This window comes from Canis lupus, chromosome 17, assembly GCF_048164855.1.
Source record: "Canis lupus baileyi chromosome 17, mCanLup2.hap1, whole genome shotgun sequence".
Lineage (NCBI taxonomy): Eukaryota > Metazoa > Chordata > Mammalia > Carnivora > Canidae > Canis > Canis lupus.
This window is the reverse complement of record NC_132854.1, coordinates 49,756,891-49,769,335: the sequence shown is the minus strand read 5'-3', so window position 1 is coordinate 49,769,335 and position 12,445 is coordinate 49,756,891. Positions and strand designations below refer to the sequence as shown.

The 12,445-nt window shown below is 34.6% G+C and overlaps 1 long non-coding RNA gene across 10 annotated transcripts in view; it reads left to right on the top strand.

Moving 5' to 3' along the window:
• Positions 1-12,445, top strand: part of LOC140608415 (uncharacterized) — a 56,199-nt gene that overhangs the window by 32,090 nt on the left and 11,664 nt on the right. Inside the window, exon 5 of one of the 10 annotated variants that reach the window (XR_012010446.1) lies at positions 6,847-6,888. The exons of the other annotated variants lie outside the window; for them this stretch is intronic. This is a non-coding gene — a long non-coding RNA (uncharacterized lncRNA). Of the gene's footprint in view, positions 1-6,846; positions 6,889-12,445 lie in introns of those variants that run through there. 10 annotated transcript variants of the gene reach the window in all.

Sequence of the window (12,445 nt, the reverse complement as noted above, 5' to 3'; positions counted from 1 at the left end):
GGCTCTCCTGCTCACCATCCACTGTAGTTCATTTGCTTAAGAAATCTCTTTCAGGGGCACTTGGATGGCTCAGTTGGTTAGCATCAGACACTTGATTTCATCTCAGGCCATGATCTCAGGGTCGTAGAATAGAGCCCTATATCCAGCTCGGCACTCAGAGGGGAGTCTTCTTAAGATTCTCTCTCTCAAAAAAAAAAAAAAAAAGGTTCTCTCTCTCTCTCACTCTCTCCTCCCTCTGCTCCCTCTCTCAAATAAAGAAACATATCTTAAAAAGAGAAATATCTTCTATATCTAGGCGTGTTTGTATCTAAGTTTGATTTACAGGGCTCTAACACAAGAGTATTTTCCATTGGACTTCAGATAAAGCACAGCATCCTTAAACTGATTGGCAGGACCCTTCCATAGCATGATCTCTTCCTGCTTATCCGATATCTTCCAGTCACTTTCTTTTACTTTCCCATAATAGCTATCCTTCAGTTTCTGGAACATGCCCTTTTCCTATCAATATGGATCTTCTTCACACACTCATTCCTTCCTTGTGAAGCTTAATTTTAGGTCATCCATTTGATCAGTGATCTCCTTCTTTTGCTGTGAACAGCAGCTAAATTCTGATTTATTTTTAATGCATTTCCTGATCCTCCAAACTAGGTCAATTTTCTTAGTTACACTCAATAGAATCATGTTTTCTGTTCCTCTTTGCCCTACCTTTTCTGGGAAGTAGCTCACTTCATAATTTTACAATAAGCCTTGGATTAATTGATTAAAATCTATTTAAATTATATATTTAAATATGTCTAAATTTTTACGCATATGGTTATTTGATTAAAATCTAACAGAACTAGAATTACTGTTAGAACTGATGTTTTATTTTTATTCAACATTTTATTCCTAGTGCCAAACACATAGTAGGGGAACAAAAAATATTTTTGAGTATCTTTTCCTTAGTTAGTAAGCTATGGACTTTGTTCCATGCACCAATGAAAAATAACTGCTTTTGAGGCTTTCTTTTGGTAAATTGGAAACATGCTCAGTTATCAATATAAGGACTATTGTAATTTATTGTCATGATTATAGCTGAGGGCACTAGCAGAAAGTATATAGAGATTTATTTTTATTTTTAATTTTATTTTTAGTTATTCGTGGGAGGCCTAGAGAGAGAGAGAGAGAGAGAGAAGCAGAGACATAGGCAGAGGGAGAAGCAAGCTTCCTGCAAGGAGCCCAATACAGGACTCGATCCCAGACCCCAGGATCATGCCCTGAAGACAGATGTTCAACCACTGAGCATCCCGAATATAGGGATTTATATAGGGGTTGATAATTTTGTGATTTTCTTCCAATTCTCCGTGTCCTAACTAAACTTAGTACTGCCATGGTCATTCCTTGACTGAGAAGATAAAAACTTTACCAAACTCTTACAGTGTTATGCCTACCAATATTATCAAGATCTCCTAAAGAAATAAGAGACTAATAATGTGAAACACTACCCTAAATGTTCACTAGTGTGTAAGAGTTTGTGTGTGAATGTGTGCTCCTGTTTTACTTCATCTTTTCTTTCTTTCATACTATTGCCTCCTGGAATAAAACTTTTTTAAAAAAAAAAAGATTTTATTTATTTATTCATGAAAGACACAGAGAGAGAGGCAGAGACACAGGCAGAGGGAGAAGCAGGCTTCATGCAGGGAGCCGGACATGGGACTCAATCCTGGGTCTCCAGGACCAGACCCTGGGCTGAAGGTGGCGCTAAACCGCTGAGCTACCTGGGCTGCCCAAATAAGACTTTTATAGAAATCACTTCTTTTTTTTCTTTTTTTAATGTTGTTGTTTATCTTTTATTCCTGTGATGCAATTAAAAAACCAAGGAGGTGAAACACTTTAGGGCCATAGAGACATCTTCAAAAGAGACAAAGACAAATGGAAAACTGATTTGTTTTCATGAGTTTCAAATGGTTGGGGAATATGATAAAAGTGCAAATTTGATAAAATGTACATTTACAGATAATTTAAAGTATGTTCACATTAACAGCATGAGCTTTATCAGAATCTTAGTGCTTCCTCTGATTTCCTGAATTTTAACAAGCATAAATTATATTTTCATTTGATCACTATCACAGGCACAAAGTTTTTTTAAAAAAAATCTTCACGGACTTCAGCACATTCAGAAATTTCACATCAGCTCTTGGGTAAAGCTGACTATCCAAGCTAGAGTCCCCATATGCAGGTCTTCATTGCTGCTCAACGTGTCACAAATATTTAATAAAACCTTTCAGAAAGAGCTAACTGCATGTGTAAGGAGAACCCGAAAATGCTCAGCACTTAAAACATCTGAAAGTTTATGGATATGAAAAAAATATATATCTCCTAGGAAATATGTCCCCTACATAGGGAGGTTTTAACTTAAGCAGTTAAACGTTATAAACAGATGGGATCACAGTGGCTTCTGTTTCAGGACACCGTGTCATTCTGAATGTGTCACTGTGCTACAGCATTTTCTTCCCACTAGCCCACTCATGCCAGTCATTCACCTTCTGCTACATCAGGGTTTCATTAGCTCATAACTGCCTGACCTTGTGTCGGGCACAAGTCGACAGGTAGTTCATAACCCTTTGCTGTCAGAATTAGCATTCATGATACTTCTTAAACTGTGGTGCAAATTTAGAGTTCATTATTAAATGATGCATATGTTACTACACTTATAACTGATTCCGTCTAGTTATTTTTAGTTTGACCTTTTCTGTATTCATCAAATCAGTTTTGAAATAGACATCGAGGTACCCTTTACAGTTCGTTATAAAAATTTCTATGGCTGATATTTTAGATAGAGTTTTCCAGATTCTCAATGGCTCCATAATAAATGTTAGACTTCAATGTTAGTTTAAATAAAAGTGAAGTAAGCATGGATCCCCAGGATATTAATGATCTTTTTCTCAGCCCTAGAACAGCTTCACTCTCCAAGTATAACTGGATTTGAAAGAATATACCTTCCCTTAAGTATTAAAAGTGACAAAAGTAGAACTAAAAAAAACAATTTATGATATGGATTATTATAAATTATTAATTCTTTCCTGACTTTCTCTACCTTTCCCTCATTAAGCTAACATTGAAAAATATCAAACCCAAAGAGACAGATAATATTCGGCACAAGGTATTACAATTCTTCTTCTTAACCATGGCTAAACCACATCTTAATATTTTAATTAGGAATTTCAAAAGGATGATTCCTAGAAATTATTCCTGGAGCCAGAAAACAGGACTGCAAGGAGCTCTGTTTCATCAAGGATGGAGTCTAAGAACCATAGGAATAAAAGCCAATGACAAGGGAGAAGGGGACCCAAGTGCACAATACAGGAGAAAGACAAGATATTATGATAAACGTGAAGCAGAAGATACAAATCTTAAAGGGTGCCTTTGGCCTTCCCCTATTTTTAGTGAAATTAGTTACAGATGCTATAGGGAAAGTGTCGAATTTTGCACCGATTCCCTACTTTATCAATTGTATGGATTTACACTCGCTTAGTAGCAGATCATATGTAATAGAAGTTGCATGCACCTAATTATTTTACTACTTTTTTCCTTCTTTACTATTATTGTACAGCAATTTAAATATGATTATGTGGATTTTATTATGCTTGTTACTAAATGAAACTAAAGGTGATGTTTGCAGCCTAGGGAAGTTCAGACAGCCCCAGGAAGTATTTTTAGATGCTGTAGGTGAATTCTTCAAGAAATAAGCAGATGGAGAGAATACTTCAAAAGGCAACTTTTCAGATAATAACATGACTCGATCTCAGTGCCAGCTTACTGAAGTAGGATCACAAGAGAAATGTTACTAAGGGGTCAGTAACAGGCCTTGGCTTTTTCTTCACTTGCAAAGTTACCAGTAAAGGACAGAATATTTGTTTTTAAACTTGCAAGATTTTCTTGCATTTCAGATAATGCATTGTCCATTAAGTTGGACACAGACACATAAGAAGGGCTTACTAATTCCTTATCAGTTCAGATGCTTTAAAATACACTGTGTTTGGAAAAGGAGTAACAGTGAAACTAAAATGGCAAGAACTGGGCGTCTCTTGTGAACCTGATTTGAAAGGGTGAAAGGGTCTATCGAAGTGGTTTAAATCTTCCTGCTTTTAAGGGTATGTACATTTTCTCACTACTCAGTTCTCCATGTTTGTTTCTCTTTGTAATGTTCATTGTCTAATATTTCTTTTCACATTATCCTTCCTGCTTATTCATGATGCAAAATGCCACAGCTTCACAAACACTGAAATCTAATACGAATAGTTTCGCTCTTCAAAATGCTGCACATTTGCAATTGTTGTATTTCCTTACCCTCTTGGGAAGGTTACTTTCACTTCAAGCTCTTAGTCCTTTTAACATCACTCTGAAACAGAAATTATTTTTTGCCATAACCCAAGAATTTATAGGGTGCACTGGGAATTGGTTTAAGGTTATCATGAGCCGTTTTACTTTAACCTTGCAAGAGGCTCAAAAACAACTTCTTAAGTATCAGCTAGATACAGTGCACACAAAATAGGGTAATTCAAATGCCACAAAGATGAGGTGCACTGTACAGTTTAAAATACTAAAATCTATTATGTTCTGAGATGATTTTTTAGGGAGCTAATGTTTTAATAATTTCTTCAGAGACAGAGATATTTCTAAACTGATAGTAAACTTCTCCATACCTGCCTAATCTATGCTTCAAGCCCAGGATGACATTATGGAATATGTTTCTTGACCATGTATCACTAAAGTCAATTTACTCTACTCAAAAATTAAGAATAATAGGGACACCTAGGTGGCTCAGCAGTTGAGCATCAGCTTTCAACTCAAGGCGTGATCCTGGGGTCCTGGGATCTAGTCCCACGTCGGGCTCCCTGCAAGGCTCCTGCTTCTCCCTCTGCCTATGTCTCTGCCTCTCTCTGTGTCTCTCAGGAATAAATAAATAAGTAATCTTTTTTAAAAAATTAATAATAATAAATGATTTATTTTTTATAGATGCCTGATAGTCTCCCATTCCCTCTATTTACATTACCTACAAATTACATGTAAAATGAAGCTGATGTTCTTTTTCATATAGAAATATGTAATAAATAGACTTTAATATTAAAATATATCCTATTGAATCATATTTTGATATTAAGTTGGCATTTTTATATTGGCAGAGAGACTCTAAAATCTCCAGTATTCCCTGTTTACATAAAACTTTAGAGAATTGATAATCACCACCTTTGTTTATTCCAGAAGTGATGATTCAGAGAAGTTTGCCAAATTCCTAGCAATTTACAAATCTTCTGTTACTCATTTGATACATGACAAAGATCCTGCATTGTTAAAATATATTCTTTCTTGAACACCCATGCTCATTGTAGTATTCTTCACAATAGTCGAAATGTGGAAGCAACCTAAATGTCCATTGATGGATGAATGGATAAAGGAATTGTTATATATATATGGAATATTATTCAGCCTTAGAAAAAAGGAAATCCTGTCACATAATACAACATGGACGAAACTTGAGGATATTACCCTAAGTAAAATAAGCTAATTATAAAAATCTATTTTTATTTTTAAATAAATTATTACTGTAATAGATCAAGGTAATCTGGCTCATTGACTCTATTTATATTCTATGAGAAATAAATTAATTGAACAATCAAATTTCAAAAGTATGACATAATATCAACATGTGACACCTTGGCCTAGAAATTGAGATTTTTGCCAAACTTACCCAAATGCCAACACATACATACACACACAACTTGTTTTTACCTGTTTATCCCCATCATCTGACTAGAAATCTTTTCCTAAGCACCATTATCTTTGATTCTTTTCAGCTAATCTGATTTTAATCACAAAAATTTTAAATGCAAGAAAATAACCTAAGTGTTTTTAATATTGTAAAATATAAAATAATAAATATTTAGCTGCATAATAAAAAAAGAAAAACTGGCCAATTTTGTACATATGAAATGATTATTTTAGCTTGTATTACTGAAGCAACAATAATGATAATATCAATAAAGCTGGTGATGTTTATTTTTAACTCCTTCCCAATTCCTCTTTACTCAATTTACCTATTTTTTGTGTAAAGCAAGTTGAAGGCTTTGTAAAAATTGTAGAATAATTTGTGTATTTGATGTAGAAAAGAAAAACTTCAAATAAAATCTATAATGTGTTTTAATTCAGAGACTAATTATGAAAAATGTGCATTTTTTATTAGATCTATTACCATGGCTAAGTTATAACTGTTATGATCCTTCCTACCTCTCAAGTTAAAAAGGGAATGATACTAAACTTAAAGGGCTTTTATGAAGTTTAAATGAGATCCTAGTTACATGTGTAACATGAAGTTTGTTTTTGTTTCTTTATTTCTTTTCCAAAAGTGAATATTAGATTTGATGATTTGAAACTTGGAGTATAGTTGCTTATATAAGATGCAGAATAAATATTTTATATTATAATAAATATTTATAATATAATAAATAGATACTTTTTATTTCAGATCTTCACAAAAGTAAAAGATCATGAAAAGATACCTATTATAATTATACAAACCACTATATAAAAACCACTGCTATGGAAAATCATTTCCAATTCATATATAGGACACTAGATATTTTTGTTTATGTATTATTTGTAGTTCTATTTAGATCACTGTCTATATGATGTGGTAGTAGATAAATACTTATAAATATTAATAAATCATTAATTCTATACATTTGCAAAAGCAGACTTCTTAATCAAATCTTAAGTTCAAATTCAATAATTATTTAACTCAAAAAAAAAGAAAAACAAAAAAAGACCTCAGACTCTGATTCTTAAGATACCCTTTTCCTCACACAGATTGATGCTAAATCCAGGGCTGTGAGTCAAGAGCAAGCTGTACATGAAATTGCAATTATGACCATGAATCAATTTACCAGGTCATTAAGCCTAATAATCACAGCTTCACTTTTTATTATTATTATAATATAATTATTAATATGATTCTTAAATAATGTTAAATATTATCATTAATAATTCCAGGTAACAACGCAATAGAATGTGAGTTGTGGTGTAGCCCTTTGCTGATTTGAAACAATTTGGAGAATGCTAAGGATTGTGAAATAGAAAGAACTTGAGTCACTGACCGCATTCATAAGCCACTAGATCCTTCCTAGAATGCCTCCTCCCAGAACTTCTCACATACATAAACACACATACACTTCCAGCATGCCATGCCAAACTGTACTTCCCCTTGGAATTCCATATTTCAAAATTATCTACCTCTACTTTAGTCACAATTTTTTAATGTATTCAAGCAGTATATCAGTAGTTATTGCCAAAGAAACAAACCCTATATTCAATGACTTGAAAGAATGAATCACTTATTCTCACTCATCTGCATATTTGCATGGGATTGGCTAATCCAGCCTGGCTAACCTGATGGCTCTCTTGATCTCACCTACACTTCTTTTGCTTTTGGGGAGTTGGCTGTCTTCAGCCAACTTGTTTCTGTTCTTCCCACAAAGATAGTAGAGGCTGCAAAAGAACAAGACGAATTGTGCAAGCGCATTTCAAATATCTCCTTGTAATAGGTCTATTAACATCCTGTTTGTGTTACAGAAAATCATAAGCTTAATCCATCATCAAAAAAAGTGAGAAAGTTTCATTTCCCAGGGTACTGAAGGGAAGAAAGTGAATATTTCTGAGCAATAATCTAATCCTTCTTTAGCATCTTCACATTAATATAAGAAGTGGTTAAATTTGTAATATGTATGTAATAAAGAGAGCATTAGACCTCCAGGTATTTCCAGTAGGATCTCTGCTCTGGCTTCCATACATCTAGGAGGAAAAATGGGGCCCTAAGCCATTCTGTGATCTTAGCCATAACTCCTTACCACTTGCTTGTACCTGGGTAACAGTCATCTGTTTAACTATCACAATCTGCTTGAGATCCCAAGGATTAACTTCATTTTGCCCTTTGTTGGAAGATTCCCCATAGGCCTTTTGCCTTTCCAAACATCTTGTGAGTAGAGTCACTGATTGCATTTGTTATAGATTTTAGTTACCTTTTCTTTTTTGCAATCATTTTTCAGTGAGGTTCACTTTCCCTCAATCACTGTAGGTTTTAGATTCTTACTAATTATAATTTTACTGAAAACTCTTTCTGCCATTATGCTTGGTGTTTGCAAAAAAAACACATAGATGCTTTTTTAACTAATGTGATCTCTCAGTAACTAGACCTCTATTTCGCTAACAACTTTCATAAATTCAATTCTATGAATCTGACTTTTTTTTTCATTTCCACTCTATCCCAGTTTCCTACCGGGCTCCAAACTGCTATTTTTTATTCCATCTAAACCTTTTCCCTTTTATGCTCCTCATTTCCTTCAGGTATTCATTTGCATCCTTAACTAGCTTCAATTCCTCAGTTCATAATTTAATCTGTGTTTTCAGCATCAATTCCCTCATCATGACTATGCTTCCTTTTATACTTATCCATTGTTAGAGCCAATTCTTTACCTACTCTTGAAGTTTTAACTGCTGCTGAAGAAAATCAAGTCCTGTTTAGTGGCTTTATTTTAATTTCGTGACTATTAACATCAAGTGGGCCCTTAGTGCTGCCAGGGGGACCTCCTACATTTCTCTAGGCATTCATTAGCCTGCTATTTCCCATCTTGTCCTAACCACCTCATAATTCCAACTAGTTTCTGCCCCATTCTCACCACTAGCTGATGATTTCACTTCTGAGAAAGAAGCAATCACAAATGGTATTTTTCTCACCATGCATATGAGCCGTATGTTCTGTGTTCCCATCTATGGTCAGGGATGAAAAGTCTGTAATCTTTCTGAAAAATTACTCCTCCACTTAAGTACTACACTCCACCCCTTTCTAAGATTACAATTCCATCCGTTTCTCCCTGTCTTCACTATCATTTCTCTCCTGGACTCCTTCAATCAATTCCATTAGCATACAATAATGCTATACATCCCCTTCAAAAATACAAAACAAACAAATAAAAATCTTTTGATCCACATATTGCTATAGCTACCGTCTTTTTACATAAACCTTGTAAAAGAGTTACCCACACTCATTGGTTGCAGTTCTTTTCTTTCTTAACCACTTCACTGAAGCTTTTCCCTTTACTGCTCTTCCAAAAATGTAAGTCTTTATCTCTGGTGATCTACACATTACTAAATCCAACAATCATGTCTTTGTCAGTGGTGTGCTGGTTGATATTAACAACGACTCTTAGTGGGAGAAAAATTCTCTAGTTCTGAGTCTGCTGATGCTCATGGTATAAATACTCCAACCAGGCCAATTTCAAGCTTCTAACATGAGGCTGATGAACACAGCATGAAGAAACATACAGGATTGGCTCTCATTTGCTAGTAGAGTAGGTTCCACTACCCAATGGGTTGATCTTAATGAATGTTACCTTACCTGCAATATTTCATGCAAAAAAAAATCACTCAAGACTTTTTGACTCAATACTACACACATTCCTGGAAAACTACTTTCTCCTCCTATTACTCTTATATTGTGGTTTACCTCTATACAGGGTCTTTTGTGGAACATGTTCATACCCTTGACCTCTAGATGTTGGAATTCTCCATTGCTATATATTGCTAACTGTTTTCTTTTTCTTTTCTTTTTAGTTTTTTTTTTTAAGATTTATTTTATTTATTCATGAAAGACACAGAGAGAGGCAGAGACACAGGGAAAAGGAAGCTCCTTGTGGGGAGCCTGATGCAGGACTCGATCCCAGGACCTCAGGATCATGACCTGAGCCAAAGGCAGACGCTCAACCACTGAGCCACCCAGGTGCCCCTCTTTTCTTTTTCATTTACAAACTAACTTGAAGATCTTCCTCCAGGCCTTGAAATTAAATAGCCCCAATATATCCAAATATCTTGTCCAGATTTATCTCAAATTATCTGAATTCATATTTTGAATTATGAACTCAATATATTCACTTGGATATTGAGAAATTAAACATGTCTACTATTAAACTCAAGGCATTCTTTTCCCAAACCTGCTCGAACCACAATATTTTCCATTCTTCCAGTTGCTCAGTCCAAATTTCTGAATGGCCTTCTTGACTCCTCTTTTATTCTCACATCTATATGTCAATCTTGAAATCTTTGTTTTCAAGCAATATTCAGAATTAGCTGCATCTCAGCATCTCTATTATAACCACTTTGCTCCACATCGTCATCATGTTTCATACACATTTCAATTTGTCTTCTAGTCTCCCTGCTTCCACCCTTTCCTATATATTCTAAAAACAGAAACAAAAACCAGCATTCTTTTGAATAATATGTCCTATTATACCACTGTTTCGTTCAATCTTTACAATGGTTTTGTAGCTCACTCAATGTTACATCTTTACATTGCCCTAGAAATTTCCATGTGGTCTGACCCTCCCGATCTTGATAAGCCTCATTTGCCATCACTCTCTTTTTTCACTTATGCAGCCTCAGTTAATCCGGTGCTGTGGTGCTCAAAGCATGCTCTCTTTCAAGTACCTGAAATGTTTTTCCCTGTATATCCACATGGTTCATGCACTCGCTTCCTTAAGATGCTTGCTCAAGTGTCAAATTCTCAGTGACACATTCCCTGACCACAATTTAAAATTGTCACACATCCATCCCAAGCCACTTGTCATCTTTTAATATAGCAAAAACACAAACATGTACAACATACACACAAACAACATAGATGATAGATGGATGATAGATAGGATGGAGATATATATATATATATAATTTTTAATCTGAGCCTACTGGACTCTAAATCCTATGACATTAGGTACTTTTTATATTATTACTATTATTTTGTCTACTGATGTATCTCAAACATCTAGAAAAGCACCTGGACATAACATAAATAGGAACTATAAGAACTGTATTGAAAACATTTTAAAGAATAATTTAACAATGTTTCATGCACTATGATAAATGCTGTTGCTATGTCATCTTACATACCTCTCACCAATAAAGAAGGTAGGGTGCACTACTGAAATTTAATGTTAGTTCTGCCTTCCAATCCACAAGTGTGTAATAAAAATGTGGTCCTTGATCGTCCATGACTCTTTGTGTTAGCACATTCAGCAGTTCATACAAATGTGTCTTTATGTGTATGTGATTATGACTGTTTTCTTTTACTGTGTATTCTGCAAACATATCAACTAAATATTTTTATATTCTGCAAGCACAACAACTAAATATTTTTTATTCTGGACCTAATAAGCCAAACTATTAGGATTAGATTGTCATATGGTCTAATCAACTTTTATCAAATCAATATGCTTTTCCCCAAAACATCCCTCCATACAGGCAAGAATATTTTGGATTCAGTAACCCCATAGTTTAACATTTTAACACCAAGCATTGATTGGGATTCATAGGCTCATGTATCATAGAGAGGTTGTTATTTGCTTAAACTTACCATCTTCTAATTCAGAATTTCATCCCAATTATCCTTTACAGTAAAAATAAGAAAAAGACTTGCCCAGTCCACCATACCATGATTTCTTTCCTTTTTTTTTTTTTTAAATTTTTTTTTTAATTTTATTTATTTATGATAGTCACATAGAGAGAGAGAGAGAGGCAGAGACATAGGCAGAGGGAGAAGCAGGCTCCATGCACCGGGAGCCTGACGTGGGATTCGATCCGGGGTCTCCAGGATCGCGCCCTGGGCCAAAGGCAGGCGCCAAACCGCTGCGCCACCCAGGGATCCCCCATGATTTCTTTCTGAGAAGATTACAAATCTGGGGATCATTTTCATTTCCTTTTAATTGGTATTTATCTGTGAACTTGATCTCATTTTCATTAGCTTCTCTGAATGTATGTTGAGGAGGAATGTGCTGAGAGGAGATAATGTTCACGTTTATAAATCCCTACAGCTATATGGATATGGAAGACCTTATGATCTACCATTGCATAAAAGCTCTGGTTCCTTGAATGTAAGGTTAAACAAAGTTTAATGGGAAATATAGACTATTGTTGTTTTCATGGCTCAAAAGTTATGGTTTTTAATTATAATCATTTATGCTATGGAGAAAAATATGGTTTAATAAAAAAAAAAGGTTTTTGTTTTGTTTTGTTGTTTAATCATCAGGTTGTCCAGGAACCTATATTACCTCCTGAGAGCAAAATAGGTCCTTAGAGAAATGAATTGACTCTTTCAGTCTACTAAGATACAGCTTTGTAACACTGTTGAGCATTCTATTAGCAGGCCAGAGGAGGAAACTGATATATAAATACAGAGAAAGGAAATTAATATGGAAGAGAATATAGAGACAGAAGGAGGAAGTCTGAATGTAATTAGGGAAAATGTAAATGAGATATAGGACCAAGGGTTGTGATCTCAATAACATATTTCTGTCTAATTCTCTCCTTTTTTGAATCTATGTTTTTTCTACGCATAGCTTTTTTTTTTAAGATTTTATTTATT